This window comes from Barbus barbus (genome assembly GCF_936440315.1).
Source record: "Barbus barbus genome assembly, chromosome: 22".
Classification (NCBI taxonomy): domain Eukaryota; kingdom Metazoa; phylum Chordata; class Actinopteri; order Cypriniformes; family Cyprinidae; genus Barbus; species Barbus barbus.
In genome coordinates this window covers 24789296-24805432 of record NC_136750.1, presented here as the reverse complement: position 1 = coordinate 24805432, position 16137 = coordinate 24789296, and the positions used below count along the sequence as shown (strand labels likewise).

The 16137-nt window shown below is 37.1% G+C and overlaps 1 protein-coding gene across 3 annotated transcripts in view; it reads left to right on the top strand.

Annotated features, from left to right (window-relative positions):
- Positions 1-8044: 8044 nt before the first annotated feature.
- Positions 8045-16137, top strand: part of LOC306888597 (protein-methionine sulfoxide oxidase mical3a) — a 73430-nt gene continuing 65337 nt past the window's right edge. For all 3 annotated transcript variants that reach the window (XM_079447024.1, XM_079447026.1, XM_079447025.1), the window contains exon 1: positions 8045-8457. The gene's annotated coding sequence lies outside the window, so the exon portion shown is untranslated. The remainder of the gene's footprint in view (positions 8458-16137) is intronic.

The window sequence follows — 16137 nt, the reverse complement described above, 5'->3', positions numbered from 1 at the left end:
ATTGGAAAAGCTAACCTCATCCTTTCTTGACTGCAGCTGTAGACTGTTGTTAATCTCTGGTTTGGGTGGTGCTAATGGGTTAGAGGCAAAACGTCCACTCTGTTTTATGAAGAGTGAAATATACAGGTATGTTGGAATGATAATTATCTTAACCGCACACACTTAAGTGGAACGATAAGTTAATGGCCTCATTTACTTCTATTAAATCGCATTTAAGAGCAACTGATTCCATGTATCTGCATACCAAGCACTATTTACTGAAGTTTACCATGTGAACAAAAACTTAGGTCCACTTCAGCAGCTTCATTTATTATTGGCTAGTTTTGGCAGATATGTTTTGTATAATGACCACAAACCTATATAATATTCCCAAACAACTAACTGTGTATGTTTTCTCTCTCATATCTCTCTGGTCTCTTCTCACATTTTTCCAACATTATAAATCATTTTAACTCGATAAAATCATACTTTGTGTCTATTTATTTATTTAATTGGTAAGTACTCAGGAAATAGGTCATATAAATCAATATTAAGTCCTGACAGGGGGATCTGGATCTTGTACTGTATTTGGAAAACAAAAAATTCAAAAGCAATCCTTCATTTCTTTACTGTTTCACAACCCTGGACCGAACAGAACCCACTACTGTCTCACAACAATCTGACAACCGCAGCCACATTTTTTATGTCTTAGTATACTCAAAAAGCCACTTCCTACAAAGACACTCAAGCATTTTCAAACCACGTGTGAAGCAAACAGTGTGTAATGTCTTTTTTTCTGTTTTCAGCGAGGCATTTAAATGACTTTAACAGCTCTGCTTTCTGAGCGCAGTTCAGGTTTCCTGCCTGTAAAAGTACCACAGATCTGTGGCTGTTTCTTATCATGTAATTGCAGCACTTTAACCTCATCTACATGCCTGTTTTGGCATTTTGTCCCGTATAGAATTTTTCTTATCTTCACTAAAACAGTGGAAAGAAACATTTGCCGTTATCTTAGGCTAAAAAAGGGAACATTTCGGTGTTAAAGAGCTCATTCAGATGGACTTGTAACAGGTAGCTCTATGTACTGCTCTCACTTACCATCAACTGATAAAAGAATAGTCACTCATTTATTGTGGCAGGCCCTATTTTGCTATACAGGCCACAAATGAACAGATCAAGGTATGATCACAATCTGCTGAACAAAAAAATTAACCAGATACACACGTCATTGTCCTCGTAATTCTTATTCTTTCAGTTCCCATGCTGCCTACAGGCTATACAAACAACGACCAGACTTAAACCTTGCAGAGTAAACTGGACATGAGACTCTGCACCTCAGCCTAATTTGAGTATGTGGGTTTCATTTCCCAAACTAGTCAATCCATCTTGAATACAGGGTCTACTGGAAAGGGTGCATCGCGATGTAAAGGTTCAAATTTGCTCTAAAATCAAAAGAAAAAAGAGCCACACAAGAGATTATAATTTATATATTAATATATATGTATAAAAAGTGTGTGTGTATTACATACAGCCTATATATATATATATATATATATATATATATATATATATATATATATATATATATATATAAAATACACACACACTTTTTAAATAACATGTATGCATAATTAATATTATAATATATCTTATAAGTTTCAGCAGAGAGACACAGAGGTAAGTGCAATACAATCAATAGGTTTATTGAGTAGTAGCAGAAGGGAATGAGATGAACAGAATGTCCAGGTAAGCAGGCGGGAATGGGAATGTCTCTAGGGGCTTATCTGAGTGTGAATGTCCTTTTTCCTTTTCCAGGAGATCCAGAGGTAAAAGTGGAGCGTGGAGACGGTGGAGAACAGGGATAGGAACACTGGAGCAACTGGTAAGTAGACAAAAGGTAAGTGGGTCAGGTTAGTCAACATGGAAAGTTTGAGACCAGACAGTGAGTGAACGGGAGGAGTGCAGGGATATAGTGCTGCTGATTAAAGAAGAAAAGAAAGAAAGAAAGTGAAGTGACATACGGCCAAGTATGGTAACCCATACTCGGAATTCGTGCTCTGCATTTAACCCATCCAAAGTGCCGGAGCAGTGAGCAGCCATTTATGTTGCGGCGCCCGGGGAGCAGTTGGGGGTTCGGTGCCTTGCTCAAGGGCACCTCAGTCGTGGTATTGAGGGTGGAGAGAGCGCTGGACATTCACTCCCCCCACCTACAATTCATGCCGGCCCGAGACTCGAACCCGCAACTTTTGGATTACGAGTCCGACTCTCTAACCATTAGGCCACGACTTTAGTGCTAACAGGTGGCGGTGATCAGAAATCAGGGGATTGGGATCTGGTGAGTGTCGTTGGTGGAGACTGTGGTGACTGTGGTGACTCTGACAATAAGGAAAAATTATAATTTCTTCTTTTTTGATTTTATAACAAAAAATATATATGAATGTAAATCTTAACAGTTCTAAAAAAAAATTAGAAATGTATAAAACATAAATAAATGAATAAATATTATTTATATAGTATTTATAATTTACAATTTTATTTATAGGTTTTTATAAATTTCTAGGTTATTTTTTTGAACTATTAAGATTTACATTGTGACATTATTTTCATGGTAATCAAGTACATCAATTCTCATTACTGTAATGTATTTTATAATTGTCTTTATCAGAGATTATTTATTTTTCTCATAATTCATTCATTTATGGTTATTCTCATCATTAAATTGAAATTAAATTAAATTACTTTAATAACAGGGTATTTAAATCATATTTAAATACTTTCAATATTATCATTATATAAATAATTTTAATAATACATCATAGATATTGCTATGATTATATTATTATTATTATTATATCCTATAATGTATGAATATTTATTAATGTTAATAATGTTTATATAAAAAGCTTTTATTAAAGAATAACTATTTAATTACAATTAAAGTGTTTGTTTAACAGTAATGAGAATTTTTGGGAAGATCTGCTTATGTTTTATAAAAATAATGTCAAACAATCTAATTGGTCCTAAAAACTGGCTTTAATCATAAAAATGTTTTTAGGTGAAATATGACCTGGCCATGTTCTTGACAGGTTTTGTGAGATTCACCCATATATAACTCCCACATATATAACCCCACATATTACACAAAGCTATGCAGCATATGCAGGTTACAGTGTGCTGCTTTTCATATCTGCGCTGCCTACATTTGCACACGTCATAAAATACCTCACAAATCTAGTCCGGTGAAGAACGGCACTGCATCTCTCCTGTGTCTGTAGTGATTTAAATAACTCCTTTCGGCTGGAGTCCCTGCTCACGGCCAGCGGGTCAAGCTGCCATACTTGGGAGGGTGCAGGAATGCCTGGCCCTCTTGTTGTGTGTTATTTGTGTATCCTGGCAGCCTGCTGTTGGTGCATTTCGTACACGTAAGGCGCGCTTAACCCCTGCCTTTCCTTAGATCACCACACCCACCTCCTCAAGACGCCCATTGTGTCTTCGCAGGGAGGATTTTCTTTGTAACCAGTGACATTGTAGGGAGGAGGGGCCTGCTTTTGCTTTCCCTCCTGGTCACGTGGCACATTCCCCTTCCAGTAACCACAGCAACCAGCACTGGTCCAGCCTGTATCTTGCTATTATGAGAAGAGGAGGAAGAGAGAAAGAAAAAGAGAGGAGAGAAAGCCTAAAATAAACACACTCTTCCCAGCAGCTGTCAGAGATCGCAGTAAGTGCCGTTCACTTGGCTTCTTTGCTTTGACTGCGTACTGCTTAGTGTGCATGCTGGTGAATAAATAAGAGGCATCTTTACTGGCTGCTTTGTTGCGGTGGATGTCATCATTACATATGAATTTAAATATGAGATGCTGCATGTGCTAGTGTGCGATATAGACTATTGTCAGAGACGGCTGGAATATTATGGGTGGATCCCTGCAACTGCGTTTTCATAACCTGGGATGAAATCTCAGTGGGATGCATGCTTCCCATTAGCTTTTTATAACACCTCTCTGCCAGCACGGTTTCTACGGTTGTGATGGAGGAACTGGGTCCTGTGTGCTCTGTTTAATTAGCAAACCTACTGTGCCAAATACAAGCACAATTCTGGGTCGCCCTGTTCTGCTGTAGAGCATCCATATGTGGAACGTCCTTGTGGTGCTGGAGGAGGATACAATGTTGGTATATTGCAGAGAGATCTCGTTTGATGCATGAAATATTGACAGACTGTATGAGAATCTGATTATAAAAATATGAAGAATTAAACATAAGATATGACATTGCATTTAGGTACACAGGATACAATCCAATAAAAACAGATTACTTTCAAAAGGATGTTTGTATGATCAATGCATAATTCAGTTATTTTTGCAAATCATTGTAAATCATTTGCGTTTGATCTTACTGGATGTCATTTTGTAGTAACAGTGATGTACTGTGAATAGATGTTTTATGGAATTATTTCTGTTAACTCTTGCTAGAGCTGACAATAACTTCTATGAACACAAACACAAGGTCGAAGCATGAAAATGACTTTTAAAATTACTAATAAAAAAATTAAATAGTTTGTGATTCTGCTGTTTAAATTGATTTTGATTATTTCAATAATTTATATTAATTTACCAATAAATTGACAAATTGGAATAATTTAAATACTATTTGTAAATATTTTTAACAATATATCATATAATAATAATTCATTTATGAAGGTTAATATTCTTGAAACTTTATATTACGAGCATTTCCTGTATTTATTTTCTGCTAAATGAATACATTTAAATGTAGTATTATAATATTATGTTTTGTTTTTATAGAATGCAGAAATGTTTGCATACAATAATGGCAAACAAGCTTTTTGGTTTAAAAAATATAAAACAAAATAATATTTTTTTGTTTTGTCTTTTTGCTATGACCTGGACATGTTTTTGGTTCACCCATTTATGAAAGATGCAAAAACACAAGGTCAAAGCATGAACATGTAAGGTCACAGGTTTTATATACAGTATATTTGGAGAAGGATGAATATGCATTCTAATGTCAGTCATTTCACATACACCTTGTCATATTTTAATATTTCACCTTCACAACATTGAAAGGAGTTATTGTCTTATCAGATGTCAAGTTGTGTCTTGATACATGCTTGATGTAGACTTAAATGATTTCAAACTCTACTTTATCATGGTAATGTAAGGGGATATGATTGATAACAGTAATTGTAATGTTTGATATCCTGTGCTATTGACTTTTCAGTAAATCACACACAAGCCTCCAGCTTTATATCTGTTGCATCTGTAAATCTTGTAGCAGCTGTTGGTCCATCTTTTCATCTTTAAAGACAGAGCCTTTGTTTTGGGTTATGTTGGGCTTCTTTGTTTTACAGGAACACAGGCATTTCTTTTACTCTGAACTGATTTCTTTGTGGAATGCTGTAGATTCTCTTCTGTAAATTATTTTCTTTGTCTAACACCAAACAGATGTAGACTGTCATCGAGTCATCAGATGAATTATGTGTCTGGTCTGAGAAGCCTAGCCTTTAACTTGCTCATACTTAATTTAGATTTTAGGTCGAAATCCCTCAAATTATCCCTCTACGAGCAATAATGACCTAATTAGTGCTGATGAAAGTATCACTGTTACTAGTACTCATCATTAGGGTTTGGGATTTGAGCAAACCACTATCCTCATTTATTTTAAGTTTTGGAACGTAACTCGTCCCGGCATTGTTTGTGCTGTAGATATGAATTTCTAGGTGAAAACTTGCAAAATGTAATAGACTTACAATGAAGGAGGGTTTAGAGACTTGTTTGTTTCGACTGGGCCAGTAAGTAAGCAATCCTATAAAAAGTTAAATCTAAATAAAATGTAGTATAAAACCTGCAGTGTAATGCATTTTAGAGGAGCACCACAGGAGTGCTCTTAGGATTCTAGAGAAAATGCTGCTATCTTTCCAACTGACTTCACTACCAAAAATGCTCTTTTCTCATTAGTTAAGCTGTGAAATCTGCTATCTGGCCGGTATCTGGGAGCACTCTTTAAATCAGGAGAAATACATTTAGTTGGGACAGTTTAAGTATGATTGTAAATCTATTACTTTGGAGTTAGAAAGTGTGTTAATATGAATACAAATTGAAGGTGTGCGGCTTCAGATTTGTGAACAGCACTAATATATTATGGAGATGGTAAATGTACTGTATGTACAGTATTCAAGCTGTCTCTTTTGATCACCAAAGCTGCATTTATTTGATCAAAAAACAGTAAAAAAACAGTAATATTCTGAAATATTATTTCAATTTAAAATAACTGTTTTCTATGTCAATATATTATCAGATGAAATTAATTCCTGCGATGCAAAGCTGAATTTTCAGCATCATTACTCCAGTCTTCAGTGTCACATAATCCTTCAGAAATGATTCTAATGCTAACATTATATGTAGCATAAATGTGTGTATGTACAGTATATATATAAATCGTATATCGTTATCTTATGGTTTCTCAGAACAGCTTGTGTTGATGGATGGCAGATTTAGTGTAGCAGAACAGAGGCAGGGTGTTCTTGCTCAACATAGAGAGATAAACTAAAACAATCTGCACTATCTATGTACTTAAAATAAAAGAAAAAGAAAGAAAGAAATCACAATATGGCACATAACCTTGGGGAGTAGTTTTGGCTTACATATACATGCTTTGTTACAGATCAGTATGTTACTGATTTTCATAGCATAACCTGAATCCTATATATTCTGCATCTTTCAATTAAGGCATAATGAATATGTAATTTAAAATAGACATTATATAAAAAAGGGACACCCTTCATCTTCAAGGCTCTGTACTTTTTTAAGTGAGTGTTGTGAATGTGTGGAGCTGATAGTATTATAAGCACTCAACACTCAAAGAGAGGAACAGTGTTTTGCATTTAAAGCTATCACATATTCAGAAACAGTTGTACATCAACAGATAAGTGGATATTTTTATAATGCTATCTTTGTATTTGTCCTTTGAGTCATATTCAAGAATATTCACCATTCCCTTCCATCATTTCAATAGGGGGCATATTACATAAAAGTTTTGTTTTCTGTTTTAGAGAGCAACATATGTTTATAGTTCATAACATTTGTTTGCTTCAGTTGCTTCCTGTGAACTATGATTTCTCAACAGTCTTTTCTAAAATCATCTGACATTTTTTGGTTCTTTGAAAGACAAACACGTCCTACTGCAGTATGTTTATTTTATTGTGAGTTCCAGATCTTTGCTTGAAGCCTGTCAACACAATGAATCCAACTTGCTTTAAGCCTGTCAGAAAAATAAATACAACTTTTATAAGATGTCCTCGCCTTTTCTGGGCCTGTATTTGGTTTAGAAAACCATAGAGAATGATCAAGGAACCAAGCCTTTTTCATTTTCTCAGACTGGTTGGATGAAGGGACACAGAATTTTCTCAACCAGCTGGCATTTATAACTCCGTAAGACTGGGCAGAATCACAGAGGTCATGGTGGTTGAGTGTACCCTAACCACCGCAGACGACAGTAGCTGCTCCCCTTCCAGACTGAATAACACATTGTACTGTTGCAGTAGGGCGTCTAATAATGTATCAATTGCTTGATTTATATAACATTTTATTCCTGATTAAACTTTTTTGTCTGGACAGATTTATAAAGTGATAAAATGAGATATCCAAAATGTTAGTTTAATGTTAAGAATCCTGAACTTGTCTGTATCTATTGATCAGATTTCTGCTCTGGAAATACACACAAATTTCAGAACACTTGCAATACAAAACAATTCATTTTTAATTTACTGTGAATTAATCAACTATAAGGAAGCATGGTGATTTTAGTTCAATTCACCTGTGGTGGAAAAAAATGAAATAAAAACAGTTGAAAACTTTTAATAAATTATAATAATAATAATAAATGAATAATTAGGTGACATTAATCCGAAATAAAGAGAGACGCAGGTATAGTCTTCAAACACAAAAATGAGGAGTTCCAAATCATTTTTAAACTTGTGAACGACCTTGCCTGGTGACGTCATTTGCGAAAGCCAATCAGATTAAACTGTGGCAATGTCCCGCCCATTGTTGCCAGGATTAGGGGGAGTGAAGCCAAGAAGGGTTTTTTTCATAACCGCCGTGAAATGCAGAGGAATAAATTCAACATCGACTGAAAGTTATACTTTATTGCCTTGTGGACTATTATCATCTGATACGTAACTGTTTACTCGTTAGAGAAATATTAAGGTTGGATTGGTTTCCTCCCCCTCTGCTGCTCCATAGTGGGATCCTCCGTCTCTCTGGCATTAGCGCGTTTCTGCTGCAGCAGTATGAACGGACACAGTCTAGTACACGCGTCTGTCGGTTAAAATGTTTGGCTCTGATTTGGGATTTTGGGAACGACTTCAAGACGGACACGTGGAATAATAAATAATGTCACTGTTCTTGGGAAGTGCACAGGCAAACGCGTGTCCTCGTTTATTATTGGATCCATGAAATAAAGGTAAGCACCGACTGCGGTGATTGTTGTTCAGAAACGGCTGCTTTGGCTGACTGGTGGTGTGAAGTCCGACTCATTTCAGCGAACCGGTTCTTTCGAACAGTTCGTTTTAAAGAACCGGGTCATTCGTTTTTACGTCATTCTGCTTTGAAACGTTCCGTATTGTTGTTTAATTAGTTGTTTTCGATTAAGTTTTATTAATAAGTGTGTTTATAATCATGTGACTCAGCTCATTATGACATTAAGTGATTTTTAGAACCATATTTTGCAACTAAATTTATATTCTTATCTGGCTTACAAAGTTTCTCGGTTCATTGAATCAGTGAGTTCCGCTCGGTTCAGTTCAGTCCGGTTATGTATAGCTAGAGGTTCTTCAGATTCATGTAAAAGTTGAAAAGACAAAATAACATTCCCGTCACTGGTAAACCGAGATCGCAAACATCGCATATGATGCTCGTGCTCTATCAAACTCTCTTAAAAAAGTCGGTTTTGATTTATTATTTACGTTTCAACGGTTGATAAGCGATAACGAATTTTGAAATGACTCGCGGACACATTCCAGCGAACCTAGATGAAGAAGAAACAAATTATTGAAAAAGTAACTGTTCACCTTTAAATAAAAGATGATGTCTTAATTTACTCGCCCTCCTGTTGTTGCAAATCTATATCACTTTATTTCTTCTGTAAGACAAAAAAAATGTACGCTGCATGACAGCCCGAGTCACCATTCACATCCATTTCATATTTGACATGCTGTGAAAATGAACGGTGGCTTGAGTCTGTCAATATGTCTGACATATTTTGTGTTTAACAGAAGTTTATCTAAGGCTTGAGTCACTATGATGAGTAAATGGGGGATTTTCATTTTTCTGTGAACTGCTTCTTTATAAATAATTGGTCAGTTGTTTGTGTACTTTGACATGTGGAACTATTTCAGTGTACATACATTAATCTGTATAATGCGTGTTAAGGCTAGTTCACTCTACAGGATTTTAAGCCCGGTTTGCAAGCTCGCCGACAGGTCGGGCTGTAATCGGGGGAAAATCTGCGGGTGATCGGCGCTCCGCGATCTTTGTGTGTGAACTCAGGGCCGGCCCAAGCCTTTATGGGGCCCTAAGCAGAATTTTATTTGGGGGCCCCTCGGTGCCGCCAATATGACTGTTTATTGTCAAAGCTTGATTATTCACACACTATGAATCTAACACACCCATTATCAGTTTTGTTTGTTGTAGTTGTTGCTTACATCATACCATTGTCTGCCTGCATGTTTTTACCTTTCTGTGGTTTTGAACAACAGTTGCAAATTGACAACAATGGTCAGGTGTTCATTTTCACTTTAACATTCAAAGGCTTAGGCTCGGTTTCACAGACAGGGTTTAGACTAAACCAGGATTAAGCCATAGTTCAATTAGGACATTCAAGTGATTTTTATAAACATGCCTTAGAAAAAAAGCATTACAGGTGTTCATCATAAGACAAAACAAAAGCACTGGCATGTTTTAAGATCTGTCAGTGCAAGTTTCTTTCAGCTGAAATAGCTCAGATTTACATTTTAGTCTAAGACTAGGTTTAAGCCTTGTCTGTGAAACAAGAAACCGGGGGTTAAAGTATTAAGTGGCATACTTAATGTGCTGAAAATTAGCTAAATAAACCAGCAGACAATGCATTTACAGAACAGAATGTTATTTTAACAACATAAATATTAATCGAAGTTGTACTTTTATTACAAGTCATACTTTTTTATAATAAATATTAAACAACAGTGAGCATCTATATAAAACAACAACTCTTAATTTATATCTAGCTAATTGAGGCATAATGATATTGGAATATAATAGCAAAGACGCAAAATGTAGGCTGAGGAGAAGCTTATTTTTATTACAACAATATATACCCAGGAAAGTTATGGCAATTTTTGCTGATCTGACCAGGGGTGCATTTCCAAAAAGCAACTATGGTGGCAAGTTCTGTCGTTACAAATAGAGTTCAGTGGAAATAACGACCATAGTTAGCTAACAATGGTTTTGAGAAACGCACCTCTGATTTGTGCCACAAAACCCCCATGTTGAATTTGTCCCCCTCCACCCGCAAAACACCATTGATTTGAACCCTTTGAGCCAGAGAAAGACGAGCTCCGAAAAAAATAAAAAGAAAGACGCGCTCTGTGCTTTTCATATTTCATAACTGTTCAGTGTTTTCAACTAAATACAGTTTATTTTAGGTTTCAGACATTTAAATACACTTCAGTTAAGTAAAAAAAAAGACATTTAGTTTGTAGGCTATAGGCAACACAATTTCTATGGAAAGCGGCAATAATCCTTTGGACGACATGGTTTATTCCTATCAAATATAGGCTACACATTTACCATAAAGTTTACTCTGTTTTTCTCCCAGCTGACTGATCACTTACTTTCATGTATTTCGGGAGAAATAGGTGCATTTACGTGATGTTAATCCGACAGATCCAGACGGCAGCGTCCGGCGCATATTATCAAATGCTCATTATTGTGCCTGCATGACACGTCACTATGGAAATAATCAAATGATATGCATAGAGTATTTAATTATTTAATATTTCACTTTTGTATAATTATCACTGTCCATTGACATATCACGAATATAAGATAAAATAAACGGTAATTTTTAATGTAGACTACTCTTGGAGGCCCTCTGGTGGCCACGGGGCCCTAAGCAGCCGCTTAGTTCGCTTATGCCTTGGGCCGGCTCTGTGTGAACTACACAACGATGCATCAAAGACGCTCGCTGACGCGTCGCCGACGCCAAACAAATATCTAGCATGCCAAATATCTGGACCGGTCGGCCGCCTCGACATCACGTTGTGTCAGGTGTCGTGACCAGCTACAGCCAATGAAAGAGCAAGGCATGGGTTGAGGTCACCGGAAGAAAAACAGCAGAAACTTCGCTTAAAGAAAAGGCTTATATTTTTGCACATAAGCGTCTTTCACAGGCTTTTGGCTGCTATACTTTTTATTAACCACCAATAGTTACTGTTGCCATGATTGGCAAACACTCTCACTACTTTCTCACGCAGTGAAAAACGCAGAGCAGAGAGGAAACTGACCACACACCGACAGAGAAGACCGAGCAGGTTACTGCTGATATGAAACAAGGTCTCAGGACTCTCAGCTTTTAAATCGAGTCATTTTTAAAGAAATTCAAACAATAAATACCTTTTTGTGGCTCTTCAATGTGTCGTGACAGATCACTGTATTGCCTCAGTTCAAACACGTGAACCGATCATCTTTTCATATTTACTTAATGCACGAAATGAACATGAATAAACATCAGAAGGTGTTTAATTTCAACCGCGGAACAAACCATTTTAAGTTCACCGAAGTTAATCTACTCCTGTCTGATTCGTGGTTAAGGCTAGAAGGGATACAGCTGCGGCTACTGGGCATGCGCATTTACATATTTTCCGAGCCCACAATATAACGTGAAACCTATGAAAATGGTTTTAAAAAACACATAGCGCCATAGTTTCATCACTTTGCGAGTGTCGCAGTGACCGTCTTTTTGCAGTAAAGGACCTGTCTAATGCGTGGAAGATGACATGAAGCTCGCGGTTAACCTGCATTGAAAACAGATGAGTGTGCATGTGCATATACAGCTCCCATTCGGGGCGAAGTTCACGGGATTTTGTCCACAGAATGATAAGAGCACACTTTTTAATATATTATTTTATTATTTAACACTCAGCATTTAACTTTAGCGCTGCAAGCCATGCATACAGTGCATGACCAGATTTTCTGGTAAGCAAAACAAGCACTTTTAAATACCTCAGCTTATTGTCTTTACCATGGCAGCCAGCAACAGCACAGCTTAACCCTCCTCACATATTTATATTTAGTTATATTGAAAAAGTTTCAATTCAGTCGTTTTTTTTCACCCCGTTTTAACATGTATTTCTGTGAAGACTGGCTAGCGGTCGGGCAAGATGATAGCAGCGGTTCTGATTGGTCAGATCACCTTTCAATCAAGCTCTTTGCAAACGGTCAATTCTCGCGTGTTTTCATGACAACGTGGTTTAGGGACCGAATCGAGTAGTTGGGTGACAGAGTTGTTGTCAGCTCGTGTAGTGTGTAACCCCTGGTTGCGGATCATTTACATAGTCATGTAGTGTGAACGCCACAGCGATCTGCCGACGTGTAAAGTCGTGTAGTGTGAACTTGGCTTTAGTGTTACTAAAAAACATACAAAAACAACAAATGGTGGTTTACTGCTTGTGTGCAAAATGTGAAATATGATATTTAGTGAATTATGCATGTTTGTTTAGACTGCAGGATTCCTCTGGTCCTTCACGCCGCGTCGTAACACAACAGGTTGAGTCTGTCTACAGGACATTTGGACCTCATAAATAGGACGAGGCAGCTTACTGTGAGGGATTTGTCGTGTTGTATCGCGCCGCATCCTTACTGTGTATTTAAGGCTACTTTCCTATTTAACTTATTTCTTTGACTTATTTTAGTGTTTTGCAGGTTGAATGTTCACTGACAGAAGTACTAAAATAAACATGCATGTTTGTTAATAGATGATTGAGCCTCACTTATTTATTTTTGCGTTTCAGATTTTTATATATATATATATACACACACACACACACACACACACACACACACACACAACACCGCACCCCAGATGGTAGTCGGTCCATTACCACCGCGGTGGTAAAAATCTGCCACGTCACAGCCCTAGCAAATATACTGATGGATCCTTTTTACCATAAACCATCCTTGTGTCTTTGTTCACAGTCAAGTCAGTGAAAAACGAGAGCGAGGAAGACTCTTTTGCTGACTCGGCTGTCGGCTCAAACCCAACTGATTATTTTGGCATCTACGCTAGAGGCTGACATTTTTTCGGGAATCCCGCGGGTCACGGGAATCCCGCGGGAATCCCACGGGATGGGAAACAAAATCACTATTAATAACGTGATTGGGACGGGACTGGAAAAAATGTAAGCGGGAGTGGGCGGGACCGGGAATCGTAATAACACTATGATAACTATAACTATACAGAAATATACCTTTTAAATAAATAAACTAATTTTGAACTCAATACTAGTTGTCCTGTCTCTTTATGCTCTCCTCCTGTTTGCTTTGGTGTAGCCGGTTAAGTGAATGGCGTGCTCCACACACCCGTAACAGTGGGTGGCGATAGTGCCAACCACCAATAATGGTAGAGAAGTAGGCTTCTTCACGCACTTTTTAGCCGTGAAAATCATAACCAAAATGGAGGCAGACGTGAAAGCTACACTGCAACGACTACTGTCTGAAAATAATAAGTCAGTTGTGCTCACGGATATTTCTGGGCGGTCTGAAATAACTAAAAATTTACGCGTTGAGAAAGATGGCATGAAAACGCCATACGCCAGCTGCAAAACTTGTAGACAAAAAAAAAAAAAAAAAAACAACAACACGGGAGTGGGAGGGAATGGGAGTCATTCTTCTGGGATTGGGACGGGACGGGATTTCCCCCCAGTTTTTTTATGGGATTGGGATGGGACGGGATTTTTTTTGTGGGAGTGGGACGGGAGAGGTTTGAAAATTCACTCCCGTGTCACCCTCTAATCTACGCCAGGCTATAGATTAGATTACACGTTTGACTTTCTAACAGCAGCCATCAGTGGGAGAGAGAGGCTGTTTGTTTTTTTGACCTGGGAGCCAGACATGGAAAGACTGTGTGGATCTACTCAATTGTGACCAGTTAAACGAAAGTTAGGTAACATTTAAGATCCACTAGATGGCCTTTTTGGATGTCCAGCATGATTTATTTACACGAGTTCTGCAGGCTGGTAGATAGTGAAATATCATGCTGTGGGCACTTGTCCTTAAAAGGAGATGTCTGCAACTTTTGGCTATAGGCCTGTTGTTTAGGCAGCGGCACTTCAGGGATTTATTGCCAACATTTTTGATTTTCAAATTGTTCAATAGCTTTGCCAGAGGTTGTAACGGAGTGTCACAGAAGTGGAATTAAAGAGATTTAATTTACTCCTTGTGAATGTATGGACAGAGTAAGTTCTGTTCATGTCTTCTGGTTGAATGTTTTCTATTCATTTGAATTGTCTTAAGTTAATTTAAAAAGTGAATTTATGTATGTAATCTATTAAGATGAGTAAGATTTTACTTATCAATTATGAATTATTTATTTTATTATGTTTATCTATCTGTCTGACCTTCTGTCTGTCTATCTATATCTGTCTGTCTGTCTCTCTATCTCTATCTATCTGAAAGAGCTGCTGCTCTGCAGTAGATTATTTAATTAAACTTGTTTTAAATTAGGAAGAAGCACTTCCTCGAGCTTGCTGTCCACTGCGTCTGTTGACTTTTGAGCATTGCTGGAATCTAATGAGTCACGTAAGATGCCAGAGATGTTAGTCCGGCATGTTTTCCTGTGACTTTGAGTTCTGTTTGAAAATGTTTGCCTGCGTACTCCTGGATTCATGGGAAATGGCAGCTTTTTGCTTTGACCTTTATGACCTTGTGTTATGAGCAAAAACCTTTGAGAACTAGATAATAAAATGAAAATGTCAGATTTATGTGAAAAGGATGTTTTTCCAGTAATGTGTGGTTGTTTTTTTTTTTTTAAGACCTCTGAGCGGATGATAATCAATCAGTGTCACCGAAGTCTTTTTTGCTCTTGTCATTTTTCTTTAACTTTTTTTTTTTTGAAATATAGATCCACATAGCAATTATTTTCAATTAGTGGCTTGAGTTTGGGAAACCTGTTCGGAAATAAATAATCCTTGTCTTTTGCCGTTCTGTTTTGGTGCATCTTGTGGTGCTACATTTATAGACCATTTCAAGGACGTAAACCATAACAAAGGCGTTGGAACGCTACTGGGCATGTCTGGTCCTGAAGCATTTCCGGTAGCGCCATTTTTAAATCTCAGACCTATCAAAACCTACAGCGCATACTTTTTAAGTCTAGCGAAAACGCAAGTTAGGTATTTAAAAAAAGAAATTAGAATTACCCTTTAAATATGACTGGTGCAAACTTACAAAGAACATTAAAAGTAGTCTTCCGGACGGCTCAAAGCGGCTCTTATTGATGCTGCGTATATGTGTAGAAAGCATTTGAATGCTCTATCTGAGCCATCATGTGGTCACAAATAAACAAGATGAATGCAATTCAATGCTGGCTACCGTGTTTTGCATAAACCTTTATTAGTGTTTTTTTTTTTTTTTTTTTAAGATAAAAGTATAGTCTACATGCAGATTAATAAATGCACACACACTAAATACAGTATATATGTGGGTATGTATGTTTTTTTTTTTATGCACATTTAAAGGGAAAGGGGAAGTGTTGTGTGGCCAAGTATGGTGACCCATACTCAGAATTTGTGCTCTGCATTTAACCCATCCAAGTGCACACACAGTAGTGAACATACACCCGGAGCAGTGGGCAGCCATACAGGTAAACACGCATACAGGTAAAAAGTGTGGGCACTATTACTATTTTTTTTTTTTTTATGTTTTTGAAAGAAGCATCCAATGCTCATTAAGCCTGCATTTAATTGATCAAAAATATAGACAAAAACAGTAATATTTTTGAAATATTACAATTTAAAATAATGGTTTTCTATTTTAATATGCTTTAAAATATAATTTATTTCTGTGATCAAATCTGAATTTTCAACATATTTACTCCAGTTTTCAGTGTCAC